This window comes from Cavia porcellus, unplaced genomic scaffold (assembly GCF_034190915.1).
Source record: "Cavia porcellus strain 051 isolate PalLab524CR breed Dunkin Hartley unplaced genomic scaffold, mCavPor4.1 scaffold_2, whole genome shotgun sequence".
Lineage (NCBI taxonomy): Eukaryota > Metazoa > Chordata > Mammalia > Rodentia > Caviidae > Cavia > Cavia porcellus.
The window spans coordinates 28617606-28638630 of NW_026947485.1; the positions used below are offsets into that span (position 1 = coordinate 28617606).

The 21025-nt window shown below is 43.5% G+C and overlaps 1 protein-coding gene across 1 annotated transcript in view; it reads left to right on the forward strand.

Annotated features, from left to right (window-relative positions):
• Nfe2l3 (NFE2 like bZIP transcription factor 3) overlaps positions 1–21025 on the forward strand; it is a 33482-nt gene that overhangs the window by 1197 nt on the left and 11260 nt on the right. The window lies entirely within an intron of this gene.

Genomic DNA, 21025 nt, shown 5'->3' on the forward strand with positions numbered 1-21025 from the left:
ACCTTTCCACAGTGTACTTGGTGGCTGACAAAAGTGGTTGAGGTGGTTGAAGGATACTTTACTTTTCTTGCCTGCTGTCTTAATTCAGTGACTCAGTTGCCTTTCCTTGGACTCTGTGCCATCCTAGGGGATCAGAGGTGGCAGTGGCCTCTCAGAAGATGCACATGCCCTTTGGTCTGGCAGCCGAAAGCCTTCGCCCTGAGTGTAACCCAGTAGTAGCTTGTGTTGTTTTCCTGAAGTAAAAAGCAGTGATAATACTACCAGCCGGCCTCCTCTGAAACACGGGAGGTTTGATAGAGAGGAAAAAGACTATTTAAAGCTACCTCGGAAATGGAGGGGTCTTACTTCACCACAAATCATCGCCTCTCTGTGTCCAGATGTGCCTGGGTCTTTTATAGTGAGGAACAGGACGGACAGGGACCAGGATGAGACAGTAGACAGCTCTGGGTGTGTTTCATCCCTCCCAGCCGTTTTCCTCTCCCTCCTTTCCCTGTGCCCTGACCAGTAGTACCTGCGGCTATTCTGTGTGTTCCTCTGGGCTGAAGACTGGAGCGGGGAGGGAGTGGTTTGCACACCCCTTAGAGACCCTAGGAAGTTTGGAGAAGCTGCCTATCTCTAAAGAAGTATCCCTGTTTGGCCGCAGTCCTGGGGATTGAGCCCAGGGCCACCTTTGTGCTAGGAATGTGCTCTCCCACTGAGCTAACTCTCCAGCCCTGAAAGCTTCCAGTTTTTAAAATGCCATTTTACTTTGCCAGTCATAGTGTCCACTTCAGGGCCAGCCACGGAGTTTATTTCACCTCTGAAACCCAAGGGAACTTTGCCTCAGGCAACTGTAAGGGTCCCTACTTTCTGTATGCTAATACGGAGTTTCTCAAATTCTAGGAGGAAGCCCTGCTAGGTAGAGAGCATGTTGGGTCACAGCTTTTTCTGCACCAAGTTCACCAAGATCTGGCCTATTCAAATATCTAATGTTTCCCTTTTCAAACTACTGTATCCAGAGTTGTGGACCTGGAAGCTTATAAAATTCGTGGTTGGCCCAAATAACTGTTGGGGATGAACAAGTGTTCCTTGGCTGTTCATTTTGTGCAGTGCAGTGTTATGCCAAATGGGAATTGGGGCTAAACTGGTTTGCAGCTCTTCCGAATCGCCCTGTTTGTGTAGGCAGTTGCCAGACGGGCTTCCCCACCCTTTCCTGGAGGGGTCATTGTGTGAAGTGATGGGTGATTCACTGGTAGGCTGATCCCTTTCCCCTCCTGCGGACTGGAACTGAAGGGGCTGGGGTTTGTGCTTGTCTAGGTGGAACACCCCACCCCCCCTTTACTCACTTTTCCCTGTGGGCCCCTCTCACCTAATGTGAGCTACCTGCTGCCCTCTTCCCTCCTGGGTTCTGTAACTTAAGATTGAAACAAGTGCTGAATGCTGTAGGCAGATGGCACCCCCCAAGAGAGTACTGGGAGCTGGAGGGAGCCAGGCTGTTTGCTTTGAGGACTCCTGCATCATCTGTCCGACACACATTTGGACTGGCAGGGTGGTCTTGGAGAAGGCTCTGGGGGCCGGCAGGCTTGTTTAGGCTTCCCTGGAAGAGGCAGTTCTATTTTCTAAGGGCTGTTTTGGCGGTGCTCTCCTGGGGGAGAGCATTGCAGGCACAGGCACCTACTGGGCTCCCTTGGTTCTCTTCACTCCTTGGTTCTGTTCACTCTGGCAGGGATCAGCTGTGGAGCACCTTAGAATTTTCACAGCTCATTTCTCTTCGTTAGTGATTATCTTTTATTTACATCAGCCTTGTGAGGTGTGCAGAGCAGGCATCTTTCTATCCAAAGCTTCCTTAAAGGAAGTATGTTGAAGCAAGATTAGGGGACCCGGCTAAAGGCATATATTATTAAACACCAGAAGTGGGACGGCATCCTACCTCTCAGACTAGCATATTAATTAAGCAGCTTGCACTGTACAACTCAGTCTGTCCCCTGGCCTCAGGACAACTGTTGTCTGATACTGGATTGATTTTTTAAAAGCAGATTGTATAATCTTATAAAGAAGACTATGACTTGGGGGTGAGTAGACTTTGAAATTAGAGAGGCCTGGGTTAGTCACTTATTAGCACTCCCTCCCATGGGTTATTTTGAGCACTCCAAGGCTCCGTGTCTGCCGTGTCAAGTGGGAGAGTGATGTTTACCCTGGAGGATGTTGTGCTGATTAAGTGAGCACAGCATTGCCAAGTGCCAGCACAGTGCCTGGATTATGACGGATCTCTCACTTTGTTCTCCACTCTCAACCCTTCACCTGGCCCCATTCACTTTACTTCTTTTTGGCTTGACTACAGGTCCATCTTGGAGTTGATAGTAGTTAGTGTTGAGGTGTGTAGGAGTACTGAATCTCAGTTCTTCCACTTACCATGAATGGGTTTGTTGCCTTCTTTGTTTCATTCTTCTCACTGCACAATGAGACTGATCGAGGTGCCTGCCCTCTAAAGTTAGAAATTCATTGAACATAAATGCCTTAGCACTGCACATGTCATAAGTGCTTAATAAATATTAGCTGTTGTTCACTTGGGAGAGAGACAGTGTGTTGCTGTGTAGGACATCACAGATGGTAGTTTTTTAGAAAAGACAATTCTAGTGGCTTACACTTAAGTTATAAGAAATTCTAGTGTTAGCGTACTGTTTCTGTACATGTGCTGGAGTATTTTGGAGTGGGAGATTTTCCAAGTATCAGAAGAAGTACTGCGTTGGTTTCACTTCTTAATGGAAGTGAAGCTACACATTTGCTGAAAAAGACTCTGGAACTTCCCAGGGTCAAGAAGCTTTCTTTTACCACCAGAGCTGTTCGCTTCAAATCCATGAAGCACGTGTCTTTCAAAGTAATGTGTGAATTAAACCAAGAAATGAAGTTTCGTAGAAGTGAATGTGTGAACATAATTTGAGGATGGGTGGCTGCCTACAACCAGCATCAATTTTCAAAGCCCTTGCCACTGGAAACTGAGCGGGTTTATAGTCTTCTTGATGTGGTCTGAGGCCCAGTGACATTGACCCTCTGCTGGGTGGAGAAGTTCCCTAAGACCTCTTGATTTACTGCCTGTTGCTTTAGTTTCGTTTCTTCAGGTCACAGAAAGAATCTGACAGTGTAAATACGTTTAATTTTTATTTAGTTATTTTTGTGGTACTAGGGATGGAAACTAGGGCCTTTCAGTGGAGCTCTGCATCCCCGAGCTTTTCATGTGTTTGTTTTGACACAGAGTTTCACTAAGGGACCAAGTGGCCCAAGCTGGGCTCCAACTTGGATTTCTGCTTTGGCCTCTCACGGTGTTGTAGAGGTTTGTGCCACCACACTTGGCTTCAATATTTAATTCCAAGAGTAAAGGGAAAAGAGATGGTCCTTGGATGGTTTTTCTTTTATTACACTTTATTAGTGTGTATAAATATTATATATGAGATTTATTTTGGGAAGTTGACACACACTAAGCACTAAAAGATGGCAAGTTGTGTTTTATTTCAATGCAAAGACTAAGCCCCAGGCCTTGCACGCTTGGCAAGTGTTCGCCACTGAGCTACACCCAAATTTGCTTTTTGTTTTAAAATCAAGATAATCTCTAATGCCTGGGCATTTGGACAGAGATAAATTTTTTCTCTCTAAATTCAGAGATGACTTGCCTGTCTTTAAGTCAGTTTTAATACAAAAATAGTCTAATAATTACAGACACTGCAGGATAGCAGAGTATCATAGTAGGGCTTTCACTTTGCTTATGAAAGGGCATTGTAAAGGTGTCCTTCCGGTGTTCATATGGGAAAAGATGGCATAAGTCACTGTTGGTGTGCCAGGGCTGCCATTACAAAATGCCACGGATCAGGTGGCTTAGGCAGAACTTTACTGTCTCACAGCTGAGCAGTTGGGCAAGAATTCCAAGATCAAGGTGTCTGCAGGGTTGGTTCCTTCCAGGACTGTGAGGAGGAAGGTGTTCATAACAGTCTCCTGCTTTTTGGTAGTTGGCCATGGGTCTTTTCAGGCATCTTTGTCTTCTGCTATGTCACCCCAGTGCCTGCCTTCAGTGTCACATGACAGCCTCTGTATATGCTATCTGTTCCCTTGTAAAAACATCAGTTACACAGGATAAGGGGCTATTTTGCCCCCTTAATTTACCTAATTATATCTGTAGTTACCTAGGTTCCAAATAAGATTGGAGTTAGGACTTCAACTTACCAATTTTGTGTTTCTGTTTTTGATTTTTGGTGTTTTGAAATAAAATGTTGCCGTGTAGTCCGAGCTGGCCTCAAACTCACTGTGTAGTCCAGGCTGACCTCAAACCTCCCAAGTACTGGAATTACAGGTGTGCACCATCACCCCCAGCCAACATAAAGAGTTTTTGAAGGACAGAATTCATCCTGTAATACCATCGTCCTTCTGTCTCCTCTTGGGGTGTTCAGCTTGCTTAGCTCCAAACACTAAAGGCAGAGTCAACTGTTTCTAGGAGCAGCTGGTCTCTGGGTAGGACCGTTGGCAGTAGGACATGGTATGTACTCATGAAGAAACTTGGGATGTTGCTATCTTGATGTGCAAACTTGGGAGCCTTAGTTCATACTGTCTTTTTTCCAATCAGTGCTTCATTTCAACTGGTAGATTATGGAGAAATCCCCTCTGTAGAATATCTTGTAATTTGCTTCTCTTTTTCATCCCCCCTGCTTCTGAGCTCAGACAGTAGGGAAACTTACATGCAAGGCCCTCACCTGACTCAAAGGCAGGTGCCAAGTGTGCCCGCCCTGCAGTGTGGCCCATGTGGTCACAGCACACTTCTTACCTCTCTGAGCCTTGGTTCCCTTACCTGTGAAAGGGGTTGGTAAGAGGCAATTGCTGTAGGATTCTATGAGGTGTGGAAGCCAGTTGGTACATAGGCTTTCAATATCAGCTACTGTTAATAATTTATCCAGGGCTTTCTAGTAACCTCATATTTTGGTGCATCTCTCAATTTGTGTTTGGGGAGTCTCTTCTAGCTCTCCCTAACTGACCAACCATGTTTTTTTGTCTTTCAAGGCTCCCCAAGTGGCCATTGTGCCCCATCCCCACCTGCTTTTGTTGTGTTGAGCCCCACTCATACTCCGCCTATAGCCTACTTTCCAGCTAAAACTTTTCTCCCTCCCTTTTCCCCAAACAACCTCACACTCCCCTCTCACTCTGTTACCTTTGTCTAGAATGCCCTGCTTTCCTTCTTCTCAAGTCTGTCACCAGTAAATTCTCAGACTGGCTGTTATCAGTGCATCAACAGAACATTTCCTCTTCTTTCCTGAGCCCTGTTGCACGCTGTAACCTTTCTTCTAGAGCACTTGGCACCCTCTGCCTTGAACTGCAGTGACTTGAGTGTGGAAACTGGGTTTCAGTTTCAAGCTGCAGTGACACCAGAAGACGGCTAGAAGTAAAGGACAGTGCCACTGGCAGCTGCTGAGCTCTTATCATTTATCACTGTACAGGGGCTTTGCAGCACTTCAAGGGTCACATGACCTGGAGGGTGTCTGTGGCCTGTCAAGGCCAGAGTCCTGCCTAGAAAGTAGGTCAGATCTAAAATCCTGACCAATTCATGCCAGTGACTTGAGTAGAGCTGGGGAGTGGAGATCAGACTTTGAGGTTGCATTGTACTGAATCAGGCGTCGAAACATGGGATTGTTTAGTTGTAGAGCACGGTAGTAACCTTACTCTTTCTGGAATAGACTAGCTACACCGCTAGTTGTAGAGCACGGTAGTAACCTTACTCTTTCTGGAATAGACTAGCTACACCGCTCTTAAGCTGAGAAAGCCAGCCTCCCCCACTTACTGCAGAACTTCAGACTGCAAAGGTGCTGTTCACAGCAGCCTTGGGATAGGAATAATTCATTCTCAAAACCTAGTTATTGAACGTTGGTGTTAATACTCACTGGATGCTAAGTCTTGCTGAGGCACATTGCTGAGTTTTTGCTGACCACATTCCTGGTCAAGTTACAGGTGTTGGTTGGCAGAGCATAGTCAGGTCTTGGAGCAGACATGGATTTTGGAAGTTGGCAGGAACTGGGTTCCCATCTGTATCAGCAGGGTTTCTCCAGAAAAAGAATGAGTGGAATGAGTAAATATGTGCACACACATATTTATTTTAAGGAATTGGCAGACATAGTTGTAGAAGTTGGCAGTCCAAACTGTAGGGCAGCCAGAAACCCTGGGAATCTGCAAAGACTGAGGCTGCAGGCTTATGATAGAATTTTTTCTTCCTCAGGGGAAATCTCAGGTTTGCTTTTAAATCCTTTCAACTGATTGGATAAGGCGTACCCAGATTGGAGGGTGGGATTTGAATCTAAGGTCTCCTTAAATTCCCCAGGCTGGCTTTAACTCCCCAATACTTTTGCTTCACCCTTCAGAGTAGCTGAGATTGCAAACTTGCTCCATTGTACTGTCCCACCCAAATTCTCAAAAGTAGGTAAAGTTTGATTGCAGGTCTTAACCGCATCTGCAGATGACTTCAACAGCAACACCTGGGCTGGTGTTACGTGGTATAACTTGGTCACCTAAGATAATTACAGTGACATGTAAAATTAACCATCTGAACCCCATCTCCTGTAGGGCAGCCTCTGAATCTTGGTTCCCAAATTTGCTGAAGAAAGAAATTGGCATCCTTTTTGGAGAATCCTTGTCAGAACAGAATGACATCATATTGAACGGCTGGTATGGTTGCTGGTGCCCACTGTGTAATCCGCTGTTACTGCTCAGCTCCAGGTCAGATCTCCAGGAAACCTGTGTCCTGTGCAGGAAGTTGCCAGGGCTTGCCCAGTTGTTCAGGGAGCTGCTGAGGTTTAACAGGAGCCCTTCCCTCCCCAGGGGAAAATCAAACTGACTCTGGTTAGATGAACTGAGGTCGTTTGTGCTGATACAAGACTTGTTACAGGGGCCGAAGCTCAGAGGCAGATGGAAGCTAGGCTACCTCTAAGCAAGAAGGAATTCTCAGCCTGTACTCAGAGCTACTCCAGGGGGGCCAGTGACTATAGCAATCACCTGGGATGTGCTCTAAAAGCAGATTGTGACCCACCCAGACTACTGAATCAGAGCCTCTGTCCCCTAAGATATGCCCTCCCAAGCTTGAGGCACCTGGGTTAAAGGTTTTTTGTCAGTTTAAAATCCAGACTGCCTAAAGGACTGGTCTACAGGGCTTACCAAGCGTTTCAACGCTAAAGCCCAGTTTTTTCAGCTCTTTTTATTATTTCCTCACTTCTTCCAAAGAACATCTGTCTGGGTGGTGTAGAGACATGGGGAACTAGCTTGCAAAGAAAAAATATTAATAATGAACACAGAACTGTCTTGCAAATAAATGTAGTTTAAAACTTATGCTTCAATTCTAGAAAAGGCAAAGCTGAGATAAAAATGTCAGCACAGAAAAAAATAGGCCCGAAAATCAATAGAACAGATTAGAAGATACAGAAACAACTCCAGACACACTAAGCCACCTTATCTTTGACAAAGGTGCCCAACACATTCACTGGAAGAAAGATAGCCTTTTTAATGAATGATGCTGGAAAAACTGGCTCTGCACATGCCAAAGATTAAAACTGTACCCATTTCTTTAACCGTGCACTTAGCTAAAATTGGAATGGATCAAAGACCTTAATATTAAATATTAAATCTGCTGGAACATAGAGTAGGTAAGACTCTTGAAGACATTGGTGTAGGCAAAGACTTTATGAACAAAACCTGGATTGCATAGGAACTATCACAATGAGTCAACAACTGGATCTCATCCTATTGAAAAGCTTTTGCACAGCAAGAAAAACCACCAACAGAGTAAAGAAACAACCCACAACGTGGGAGAAATTGTTAGCTATTCAGACAATGGATTACTATCCAGAACATAAAAAGAACTCAAAAAAAAAAATCAGTCCTCCCATATTTAAAGACTCAGTCCAAAAATAGGCAACTGAGATGAATACACACTTCTCAGATGAAGAAATACAAACAGCAAGTAAATATGTGAAAAAAATGGTCAAAATCACTGGTCATTTGAGAGATAAATTAACACTGAGATTCTACCTCACCCCAAAAGAATAGCTATTATCAAGAAATCAAGCAATAACAAATGCTGGAGGGGCTATGAGGAAAAAGGAATCCCTTTCCATTGTTGGTTGGAGTGTAGGCTGGTACAACCACTGTAGAAATCCATGTGGGGGCTGGGGATTTAGCTCAGCGGCATAAGCACCTGCCTTGCAAGCAGGCGGTCGTGAGTTTGATCCCCAGTACCGATTTAAAAAAAAAAAAAAAAAGAAAAGAAAAGAAAAGAAATCAGCATGGAGACTCCTTAAAAAACTAGGATTAGGGTTCCCATTCGACTCAGCTATTCTTGCGGATATCTTCCCAAAAAAAACTAAAAATATCACACCATAGTGATATATGTGCATTCATGTTTATAGCAGCACAATCTGTAATAGCTAGTCTTGAAAAAACCGAAATGCCCATCAACTAAGGAATGGACAAAAACGATGTGGTATTTTTATATAATGGAGCACTACTCAGCCATAGAGAAGGATAAACTAGAGACTTGTATAGGTAAATGGATGCAACTTGAGACCATACTCATAAGTGAAATATATAAGACACATGTAAGCATCATAGTCGCACTAGTGTGAGAAGCTGAAACAACATATATATGTGTGTGTGTGTATGTATATAAATAAGATAGTTAAAAATACATCAGCAAAGGAGACAATTTTCTGAAAGTGCTTTCTATTGTGGATACAGCATGAGTTGCTGTGGTGGCCAAATTGTGCAGCTAAGGTGTCCTACCCCAAGACTTTGAAAGAATAATTGAATAGGCGGGGTGGAATTACCAATGGTGTAAGAATGTTCGAAAGGCCAAGTATGTTGGCACATGCCTATAATCTCAGCACTCTAGAAGACTGAGGCAGGAAGAGCACAGGTTCAAGCCCAGTCTGGGCAACTTAGTGATGTAGGGGAAACCCTGTCTCAAAATTTAAAAGGACTGGGTTGCTCCATATGAATGGCCTGGGTTCAATTTCAACTACTGGGGGGAAAAGTTAAATAATAATTGAAACTGGGTGATGGGGACTTGGAGAATTGACTGTATTATTCTGTGAGTGTTTGAAATTTTCTATAATAAATTATAAAGGCATCATACATTTTGTGGACCAGCTGGCCGGTCTGGCCTACTTGGGTAAATTAACATTAAAGGAGAAGATGGATGAATCCCACCCCCAGCCTAAACACACATGAGGGTTATTTGCATGCGAGGAAGCCTCATTTAAAAGTAGATCCTGTGTGTTGAAGCTTAAGTCAGATGTGGAGGCTTCTCTTTGGGGACATCATGGTTTTTGTACCTGGCGTCTCCTGTAAAGTAGCTTAGCTGCGGCCACCTGGACAATGTCTGCCAAGTGTTTACTGGATTTCTGAGTGTGCTCCAGGGCCTTCAGATATGAGTTTATAGTTTATCTTGCATTTTATCATAAAAATTTCGAAAGTGGGGAGAATAGTTACCAAGCTAATGAACCCTGTCCTGATCATCCATCTTTGATAGCTTCATTGTCCATCACACACACAGACACACACACACACACACACACACACACACACACACACAGAGCCCCTGTTTTGTTATGTTTTGTTTTTTCCTTTTCCAGTGCTGAGGATGGAGCCCAGGGCCTTTTCCTGCTAGGCAGGCGCTCTACCACAGAGCCACATTGTTGGGAAAGAAACATCAGACGCCTTTTGTGATGATCCTTGTGCCCATTCTTTGCAGCGACTTAGTGCAAAAAACCAAGCTTTTATCCTTTCTTCTCACTGACTTCATTGGCTTAAAACCTGTGAATCCATTTGTATTGCAGCATGTATCTTTGAATCAAGGGTTTTTCTAAACATAATCACATGGCATTTGCATACCTGGGAGAGAGTAATGAGAATTATTTCATATCACCAAATGTCCAGTCTAAGTCCAGGCACAGACTATCTAAGGAGTAGTCTTTCATGGTTTGTTTGAAGCACAGTTCAAACAGGGTCCACACCATGCATTTTGTTCAGCTGCTTTAACATGATAAAGTAGTATTCAAACAGGAGCGTGCTTTGTGTATAGGACCAGCTGTTCCAGCTCCACTGCCCGAACCTGTGAGGCAATGAGAAGCAAGTGTAGGAGTCAGCGTGGGTAGTGGTGACAGCAGCTTTCCTCTCCATGGCTCCAATGAAGAAACGTAAATGAAGGGCTTCTCAGAGCCTTGTGGACTGCAGCAGATGGGTGGGAGGCAAGCCAGAATAACAAGCAATGCCCTGACCTCTCCTTTGCCCGCCTTGCAGTTCCGCTTCAGCCTCCCTCTGAATGCAGCTGGCCTTCTAGCCAGTCTGGGAACCCCAAAATTACTAGGGCTTAGCTCCTGAGGATGCACACACGTGAATCTGGAGGGAGCAAATGAGAACCAGTACTGGCTCTGAACAAAAGTACCTGCAACCAGATCCAGGTCTTATCACTCACTGGCTGTGTGAGTTAAGGTGGATAGTTTAATTTCTGCCTCAGTTTCTTCCTCTGTAAGAGGGGAGAGCCTTTCTAGACCTCGTCACGTTTATATTTGTAATCCCAAGGAAAAGTCATTGGAGATCTAGTGAGTTAATTCCAGTCTACCACTTTCAGTGCAACCTACGGCAAGAAAAAAGATACTGAGGCACGTCTATAGTTGTGGAAAGCCAAGGGGATCCTCCGTCTAGCTAAGGTTATGGTTAACCAGAACAAAGGCCTTGACCAAGGGCTGAACCCAGGTTTTACCAATTCTTTACGAGGGGAGTGGTTTGGGGATGAGTGAGTGTGAGGGTGGCAGGAAATAGGAGAGTGCTGAGAGCTGGGCTAGGTAGGTGGCCTGAAATCACTTCTGCAGTATGCGGAGAGAAGGACAGGCAGAAGGAATAATCTGCATGACACAGTTCAAGATAGTGTCTGATGTTTTTGAGGTCGGTACTTCAGCTCTGATGTGGATTCTTTTATGCCCTGGGGAGTCATAGCCTCTTATCTTGAGGCTCTCCATCCTGCTCAGTGCACACTGTTTTTGGGGAGTAATGGGGGCAGGGTAACCCTGACATGTCACCTTGCTTCAGAGACTATACATTAGCACCTTAGGTAGACTGATTCGCATTGCTTAAAGCCAACTGAAGGGATAAGGAAAAGTCTGGCCAGCTCTGTACATACCAATGCATGGAAATAGTACCAGGTTTAACCAAAGTGAAGATCATTGCTCTTCTCTCAAGGTGAGTTGTCAGGTGGTTCTTCACAGGGATAATAGTGCATACCTTGCCAGGATGTTGAACAGCTTAAATGAGATAATGTCCATGGTGCCTGGCCCAGGGTGCTCAATAAACATGAGCTGTAATTATTGTAAACTGCCATTAAAAACCACCCAGGCCAAATAGGACACAGCCTCTCTTTGGCTCCTTGTTTCTCCCAGACCTGCCGACTCCAGCTTGCCTCCAGCCCACAGACAGGCCTCACAGTGCTGTAGCCCTCACTCATAGGCACCACAGTGTTCTTTGTCTTTGAAGGTTCATCTGACTGTCAAGGTCAAAGCAGGTCTCAATCCCTCCTCCCCCAGATGAGTAAATGAAAGGCTGCCGGGGCCACCTGGGACTGCTCATAGATGTTTTCAGGAGCAAGATCTCCACCCATTCCTCAGGTCCCAGGGCAGTGTAATAAGCACCTTGCCAGTGGACAAGGCTTCAGAGACATTGTGCTAAGACACAAACCAACTTCTTCCCCCTCCCACTCATTGCCTTTACTGACTGAGGAAATCCTTCAAATTTGGTCTGTGCTGCCCCTTACATGGATGGCAAAGGTGAATGGCAGGACACCTAGTGTTAAGCTTACAGACCCTGGGGTAGAAGAGGCCTAAATAATTGTTACTTAGCTAGAATGATGCTGTAAAAGAACATTTAGAGCCATGAGGTTATAGACAAAGGAGAACCCAGTTTTAGTTAAAGGACCCAAACTGAGAAAGTTCCAGCCCTTTTCTGAGGACATGGTAGGTCATTTCCTAGCAGAGAGAAAATGGCAGGGAAGGAAGGTCTTTCCCACAAATGCCAGTCCTTGTAGGTCGCTGGGGTTCTGGTAACATCCTCCTGCTCACAAGTTTACCATGGTTTTCTGTAGCAAGCATGGACACTTTCTTTTTTAAATTGGATCCTAGCTGCACAAAGGTAGAAATCACTTGTGTGCAAATAAAAAGTAACTCGATGGGTTTAACTTACTTGTCTTTTAAGTTAAAAGCTGCTATGGTTTGTGTCTAGTTGTGTTCCTCCCCCTCAAGCCTCATGCAGTCATAGACGTAGCTGAATGTAGTGTTTGTGATTGGTTCATTTTCTAGCACTGGGATTGGTGGAGTGAGTGCTGCACCTGCCTAAGGGTGGAGCCAGCATACAGTGTAAGGGCAAGAAGCTGATGGGCTTGGCCCTCTTTTGCTCAGTTCATGCTCTGTTCACGCTTGCTGTTTGTGGCCGCCATGAATGGATGCCTTGCCATCCCATCCTGCCTCTTGGAGCCAGCTGAGTATGGACTGAAATCCCTAAAACTGTAAGAAATAAACCTTTCTTCCCCTAATTTTGGGCATCAGGTATTTTGTTTCAGCAATGAGACAAAAGTAACCAAGACAAAAACACGGCCCATGAATCTCCAGTATGTGCAACAGCTCTTATAAAACACGTCCTTGTATCTCAGCTGTGGAGTTGAGAAGAACAGGGAAGAGAGCAGACCTGCCAGGGACTGGTATGGCTTTCTCTCTTGAAAGTCTGAGTTGGCAGCATTAGTCATTAATTGCTACTCTTGAATCAAAAATAGTAGAAAGAAATAATAGTTAATTGTTTATGAAGCATCTTAAAATATATGAATGGGCTTTTTTCAACTAATTTTTAAAAAAATTTTTGGGTTTTTTTGGTGCCAGGGATCGAACTCATGAACTCATGTTTGCCAAGCAGGCACTTAAGCTGCTGAGCTAAATCCCTGGCCCCTAAAACTTGAGACTTTTGTGGGGGGCACCAAGGATCGAACTCATGACCGCATGCTTGCAAGGCAGATGCTTATGCCGCTGAGCTAAATCCTCAGCCCTTTAAAAATTTGAATTAGATGATAGCCACTCATTTCACAGTTGGGGAAATTGAAGATCAGAGAGATTTAACAACTGGCCCACATTAACACAGCCACTGGAGTAGAAGAGGCCTTTTTACTTAGTGGGTTTGGAGCTGAGCCCTCCTAGCCAGTAGGCTGTTTGAAGCTTCACTGACTACAGATTGTATTATAAACACCACAGGCTTTTTTAACTTGGTAAGTATCATCATAGTGAATCTTTCACCCCTCCATGCCATGAGATCCTGGTCTCTGCCCACCCCAAAGCAGCAGCATTGCTGTCACAGACTAGGTCTCAGACTCTGAGACTGTGCTGTGCTGGTTGTTTAGGAGGCAGGAGGGATAAAGAAGCAGAACCAGACAGAACCGGAAGTTGGAGCTGTGGCACAGGTAGCTTTCAGAATTGTTGCACATGGAGTCAGGATGGCCCAGCCTCTGTTGCAGTCTGAGCAGCTATAGGATTTGGGTGCCTAAGGAGGGCAGGACCCTGGGCGAATCAGATCTAAGCAGCTGGAGGCTGGCTGCCGTGGGTCCCCAGAAGTCACCACAAGTCCTTCCTTACAGGGGATCTGAGCCAGTCATCTCCTTTAACCCCAGGGAAATTGTTTCCTGTGAAGCTGTCAGTAAATGGGATTTGAAAGAGTATGTGAAGAGCCATACAGGAAGAGACTTGCTACTTAAGGCTGTGCAGATGGAAGTATTTCATTTCCCCAGATCGGTGTGTCCGTAGTTAGGTGTGCTTCCCTTTGCCCCATGGTCTCATAGCATTGTGACCCTCTGGAATATTCCCGATTTATGCTTGTTGCACAGCTAAATTAGTAATAGCTTCCTCTTGCCCTCACACAAGTGATAAATTGGTTTGGGTGATAAATTACATAGCCACTTACTCATAGGCCCTGGGAATCTCAGATGTGAGGGTCCCCACGGGAAACCAATTGGTCAACGTTGAAATCCACAAATACGCACGGGCGCAGAGCGCAAGGTCCTACTCCAGCTGCACCTTTCCTCTCCTTGGCTCCTTCAGCTGCTCATCTCTAAGAGTAGTGAGCAGAACATTCTCTTACAGTTAGAATCTGTCCTTCCCTCCTTCAGTCTGAAGCTACCATTGCCATCCTCATAGTCGTAATATGTCCGTGTCTGTAGTGTACTTGCTAGCCTGCTGCATTTTTAGCATTTTAATAAATATTGCTGGAGGGCTTCCGGGAGAACATGGCGGACAGATAACAGCAACTACCGGAGGCTCTCTGAAAGACTCTGCTCAGAAGCCAGGAATGGTGCGGACTAAGGAGACATAAACAGGTGGAGATATGCTCTGCTGACTCAGGAACGAACTGGGCTGAGAGAAACCAACTTGGAATGCAGTCCTGGTGCTAAAACAGGAACAGAAAAGCCTCGGTGTGGAGGCTGGAACCGCGCCATTGTAAGCCGCGATTTGGGTTACCCGCCGCGTGGTGGCTGGCTGCCTCTACAGTGGCTCGGCAAGGAGAGAGACGCGCAGAAGCTCTGAGAACGGCAATCTGCGAACGGTAGGGAGGCGTGCACTGACTTATGGTGAGGTGAGTGAGAGAAACTGACACTCTACCACAGTTTGACTCCAGCAGAGGACTTTCTGGGCCTGAGCAGTCCTGCGGGAGCAGGGCGCGGTGGCGACTCCAGCCACACATCCCCCTCTCGGGCGGGATTGGTGAAAAGTGCCTGGCCTGCGTGACGCTGCCAGCGGACCTGGTAGGCTGTCCCAACCCAGATCCCAGAGCCTGACGGTGGCCGGGAGGGGAGATGCGTAGGCTGCCTGGTCCGTAACTCCCTGGTGCGCAGCGGTGAGCGGGAACACCTAACTGGCGCAATTCGATCAGGCTGTGGCTGACTGGGAGAGAAGCTGGGCCTCTTATATAAGCTTGCATTTATAAGGAACAGAGAAGAAGAGGCAGCATGGGAAGAGGCAGCAACAAGAAAGGCTCCTCGGCCCCCAATTCTGAGAAATAGGCAATAGTAGACACCGCACCAATACACATAAGGCGCCATATAGAGAGCCTCATAGACCAATTCAGGAATGAAGTTATCAACGACCTGAAGCTAGAAGTATGCAGAATAGTTAGAGGAATGCTAAGTACCACCCAAGAAAAAACAGGTGGTGGAATGGAAGAACAGAAAAAAAGGGGAGAATTGTTTGATGGAGAAAACAGAGAAAGCATAGAATACGTGAAGCAGGTTCAAAGGGACTACCAAGATACTAAGAAGTCTATCGAAGACTGGCATAACAGCTTGAAAGAAACTAAGGACAGACTATCTGAACTGGAGGGCAGACTTGTAATATGGGAGAATGAAATGAAAAACTTCTTAAAAATAACAAAGAAACAAACAGCAATAATACAAAGACAAGAAGATGATAAGAGGATCCATAACTTAAGGATTAAGAACATAAAAGAAGAAGTAGGGATACAAACAAGTGAACTACAAAAGCTACTCACAGAAATAATCCAGGAGAATTTTCCTAATTTAGCAAAAGGTAAAGATACTCATATGTATGAGGCATACAGGACCCCAGCTACCTACAACCCAAACAGAGCAACACCCAGGCATATAATAATAAAAATTCCAGAAATTCAATACAAGAACAGAATATTAAAAGCTATCAGAGACAAGAAACAGACCACTTACAAGGGAACACCCATCAGAATTACAGCAGATTTCTCTGCACAAACCATCAAATCACAAAGAGCATGGGGGGAAATAATTCAAGCTTTGAAAGATAATAATCTCCAGCCAAGATTGAGATATCCTTCACAACTGTCCCTGGAAATTGATGGAAAAACAAGGTGCTTCCAGGATAAAGAGGAACTGGGGGAATCTGCAACCACCAATTCAACTCTACAGAGAGTATTGCAGGATATTCTAAAAAAAGAAAAATACAAAGAATCCAGAAATAATGGCGGAGAGGCCACAACGAATGGAGCAGAGAGCAAAATGAAGAAGACAAACTGACAGCTACTGACAGAAAAAGAGCTCAACAGAAATGAGGCAGAGAAGATTGGATGATAGGAACAGCTATTTTGGAGAAAATGACATCTTAATAGGTAATACTGATTTAGTATCATCTTGTTTTGAAGTCTCATCTAGCTTTTGTCCTTCTGTCTCCAATGGTCTAAATAGGCTGTATCTTATTGGATTTTATTATGTACGATAGTATAAGCAAAAACCTTTTAAAGACAAGGAGATTATACAGAAACCATTGTTCATTTTCTGTTAGTCGATTCTAAATACTCTGTAATGCTGTCATTCTCTTGAATGGTTTTACATTGTTTTGATATACTTAATGCTACAGTATACAAAGTTGTACTCAAGGATTTCAAAGAAAGAGACAATATGGTAACTACTTTTAGGTTAGGATTATCTGGTGGTGAAACACTATTCTGCTTAAATGGTTATGTTTTGATCTGCGCTGTTTCGTTGTTATGCCCTCTTTTATCTCAATCTCCACTCCATTATTTACTTTTTTATCTTTATCCTTTTAATTAAAGGAAAAAAAATAGCAGGATATATTATAGTAACCCACTTTGACTTTTCATTACCTTGATTTAAAGCCCTGTATTACTCTCACCATCTGGTTTTTAACTGATGTTCCCCTATTCTGTTTTGCTGGATAGTATCAGGTTCGAAAGTTTAGGCATCAGCTGTGAAGATAATGAGATTCATTATGACGCCCATTCTTGTTGACTTTTATCTACTTTTGAAGACCTACAATGTCTCCAATGTTTTGGTTTTGTCGGTTTTATTCTTTACTGTTTTGTTCAATTGTATTATAACTAACGATATAGGCAATTCTATTAGAGATAGCAGGAGGCATTATGGTAACCATTGTTGATCACCTTGTATTATGTTTTTACATTATCTATTATGTCCACCCTTTTGACTTGACCGATTCTGTTCTGTTATGTCACATTTGGTTTTACTCTCTTCCAAAAAAGTAATAAGAACTGTGGGAGCAATGAAACCCAAAATGTGTAATAGTCATGGTACAAAAGAGAGGAAAAGAAAGTGCTCCAAACTATATAACTGCATGTATATTTAAGTGTATAAGATAGAAAATGATATCACAGAGTTTTATTGGATCAATGAACAGAACTGTTTGCAGTATCATTGATGGAATGTCCACTTTACAAGCTTTAATTTTGTGACTTGAACAATTATTTCTAAGATGACAATATGTAATCCATTAACTAGTGATTTCCTACTGCTCATTTTTTTTCTGTAAATCTGTATAACTTGTACCCTTTCCCTGCTTTTTTTTTTTTTTCTCCTTAAATAAAATTTTTTTTTAAATTGCAAAAAAAAAAAAAAATATTGCTGGAGCAATCTAGTGTAGGTGGGAGTGAAGAAATTAACATGCTGGGATACCACCGATGACAGTATAACTAGTAACAGCCTTTTTGGAGGATTTGGCATAACCCATAAAGGAAGTCAAAAAAGTTGTCAGGATAGTTTCTTCCAAAAAAAAAAATGAACTGTATTGGCACATGCCTGTAATCTCAGCTCTCAGGAGGAGAGGAAGATCACCACAAATTAGAGGCCAGCCTAAACTATGTAATGAGACCTTGTCTCAGAAAACTGGGGTGGGCATGGAGAGATAAGCGTATAAAATTTCTAGTCCTTATAATTTGGTGGGGGGGCTGGGGATTTAGCTCAGCCGCATAAGCACCTGCCTTGCAAGCAGGTGGTCGTGAGTTCGATCTCTGGTACCAATAAAAAGAAAAAAAAAATTTAGGGGGAATTCTAGACTTCATGAGAATAAGAAATTCTGATGTTACATTGGCCTCAGTTTCTTCTTCAAAGGATGCATGACAACAATACTAAGACCTAAAAATAAAATATGAAAGAAAACTAAAAGCTGGAGAAGGTAGTATAGGCTTGTCATTCCAGCATTCTGGGAAGCTGAGGCAGGAGGATCACAAATTCAAGTTCAGCATGGGCAATTTGGCGACTTAACAAGACCTTGTCTCAAAATAAAAAATGAAACAAAGGCTGGGAATGTAGCTCAATGCAAAGATAACTAGGTTCAATCCCCAATACGCTCTTTAGGAATGTTCATGCAAAATACTAAATAAATTACAAGCCAGACATACAAAGACTGAAGATGCCAAGAGCGTTAAGTGAGTTAATTGTCCACTGATGCATAACAGATTGTCCCAAGACTTAATGACTTAATTTGCAGGCATTATCTCATAGTATCTGCTCTGTTCTAGAACAGCTGAGCTGGGTGGTGGTCTTGAGGGCTTATGAGCCAAGATGTTGGGTGGGCAGCAGTCAACTTAAGACTTGGCTGGGGCTGGCTGGCAGGCCACAGCTCCTGGCTCCATGATCTCTCCATGGGGCTGCTTAAATGACCTCTGCATGAGTGATCAGTTAAAAGGGCCAGGAGGAAGTGCTGTTCCATCACTTCTACCTTGTTATATTGGTTTGGGGCAATTCACTAAGTCCAGCCCCCAACTCAAGTGGAGAGGAATTAAGCTCTAGCTCACGAAGAAAGTGTCAAACAATTTATAAGCATTTTTACGTCAACTAATGTTCAGTATCCATTTCTGTTTTTTATTTTATTTTTTTGAAAGAGTCTAGCTATGCAGTTGAGGCTGGCCCCAAGCCACTGTGTAGCCTAAGGTGCCTTGACCTCAGGGTGCTCCTTCTCTGTATTGGGGGTTACTGACACGGTTCAACATGTTTGGCTCTCCTGCAAAGATAGGAATAGATGGGTCTTCCTCCTACTAAGTGGTGAAATGTATGCTTGAGTCTAGTGAGTTCTGACATCTAAGAAAATACTTCAGGATTTGCTAGAAGGCTGATCCAGCTATTCTTAGTTTAACTTTTCTGTAGAGATCATGGGTCGGGTGTCACCTCTAACTATGTAAGTAGAGTTCGTATCTTTCAGATAAATGGCAAACCCTGAAGAGTTAAAAGATACCTTTACTGTTTTTCTCTTTGTATAAAGGCTTTGTTTTCTTTCACAATCAGTCTTTCAGCTGGGGCTTTGGAATCAATTGCTTGTTGCCTTCCAAAGGACTGTACTTTGCAGTTCCCTTTTCTCCTAAATCATTTCCTTGTAGAGAGCTGCTGTAGCATCTCTTTAAGACAAGATGGAACAAAAACCATGGTCCTGATACGCATATCCTCAAATTTGGATGACAGATTTGATCACTTGTGTAAGAGGCTGCCTGCCAGATTCCTCCCATAGTGTTATTTTTCTTTTTATAATTAACAAGTAATCTGCCATGAAACTTTAAGACTGTTTAAATAGTATTTTCTCTCCTTAGTTATTTTAGTATCCATTAAAGAGTTTCTGGCTCTACCGTTGTCCTTCTGTACTTATTAATTGTACTCCACTGTAAGGAAGATTTTCTTTTTCCCTATTGTACTTTGTTGCTTATATTTATTCAAGTGGAATCATGCTTTTATTCTTTATGCAGTGCATTACAATCCATTATTATATGAAAGGATTTTTAATCTGAGTTTGGTTTTTTGCAGTGTGTGTGCTAGGTCACAGGTTCTCTACCTTTAATCTCTTCCCCTTAGTTTCTCAGGCCATCTTAGATACCTTTGTTAACGATCTCTCTCCCTGTGCTCCCCCCGCTAAACTTTCTTAGACTAATATTTTCATGATTACTTTCCATATGGACTTGATTTAGTTTATTTATGTAATATTGTAGGAACAGTCTCATGTTTTTATGTGCTGTTGTTAACTCACATATTATGGATTAAGAGGATCTTGCTTCATGTTTCTAAACCAAATCAAGTGATTCAGATTAAGTATTTCTCTGCTCACCAGCTGCAGAGTTTGTGAACAGAGTTGTCTACCTTAAGAATCCAGATTTTGAATTTGATAATCTTCAGGTTTAACAAAAGAAATCTTGTCTGAGTAAAAGATGAGAGAGATAACAAAGAGTGGCAGCCAGTCTCTTCCTCCCAATTTTTTGTTGTTGTTTGTTTTCTGAGACAGGCTTTCACTATGCAGTTTAGGCTGGCCCTGAACTCAACTATGTAGCCCAGGCTGGCCTCAAATTCAACAGTGATCCTCCTGCCTCAGCCTCCTGAGTGCTGGGATTACAGACATGTGACACCATGTCTGGCAAAACTTTTATTTTTTTAGTTCTTCCCCCAAATTTAACTAGGAATCAGCACTGTAACTGCAGGAAAGAGCCATCCATCAGAAATAGGATCCCAACCCGTCTTAGAATGTTGTATCTATAAGAGTTCAGCTATTCAACAGATGTCTCTTAAGGCTCTATGATGAGTCCTTGTTCTAGGAACAAACAGCAACCAAATAAGTAAAATAATGTATCAGCTGGTGTTAAATACAAAGAAAATCCGGGCATGGTGGCGCACTCCTCTATTCCCAGCACTCAGGAGGCTGAGGCAGAAAGATCGTCGCAAGTTGGGAGACCAGTCTGGGCTACAAAGTGAGCCCAAGGCCAGCCTGAACTGCATAGCAAAACCCTGTCTCAGAAAAGACCAGATAAGTAAATAAGAAAACAAAACAAGATTTGGGAGATAGATGTTACAAGTGCTTTTTGAAATTTATTGTTTTGAGACAGGTTTTTGTTATGTAGTCAGGCTGGCTTCAAACTTAAAATTCTCCTGCCTTAGCTTCCCAAGTTTTGTGCTACCACTGCTGGCTGAGGTGCTCCTTTTTTAATGGAAAGTGGTTTAAAAAAGATAAATGGTAATACCAGTCAGTATCTGAAAAGCCAGCTGAACCACACCACAAGGAGAGGGTAGAGTCAGAGGCAGAGAGAATTTCACAGGTAAAGCAACAGCCAATCCAAGACTGCAGAGAGGCAGAGCCTAACGAATCTGAATCTTGGGCCATTGCTATGTTTAGAGATCATAGGAAGAATTAACAAAGCAGAAAGCCCTTCGTGACCTAGAAAAACAAAG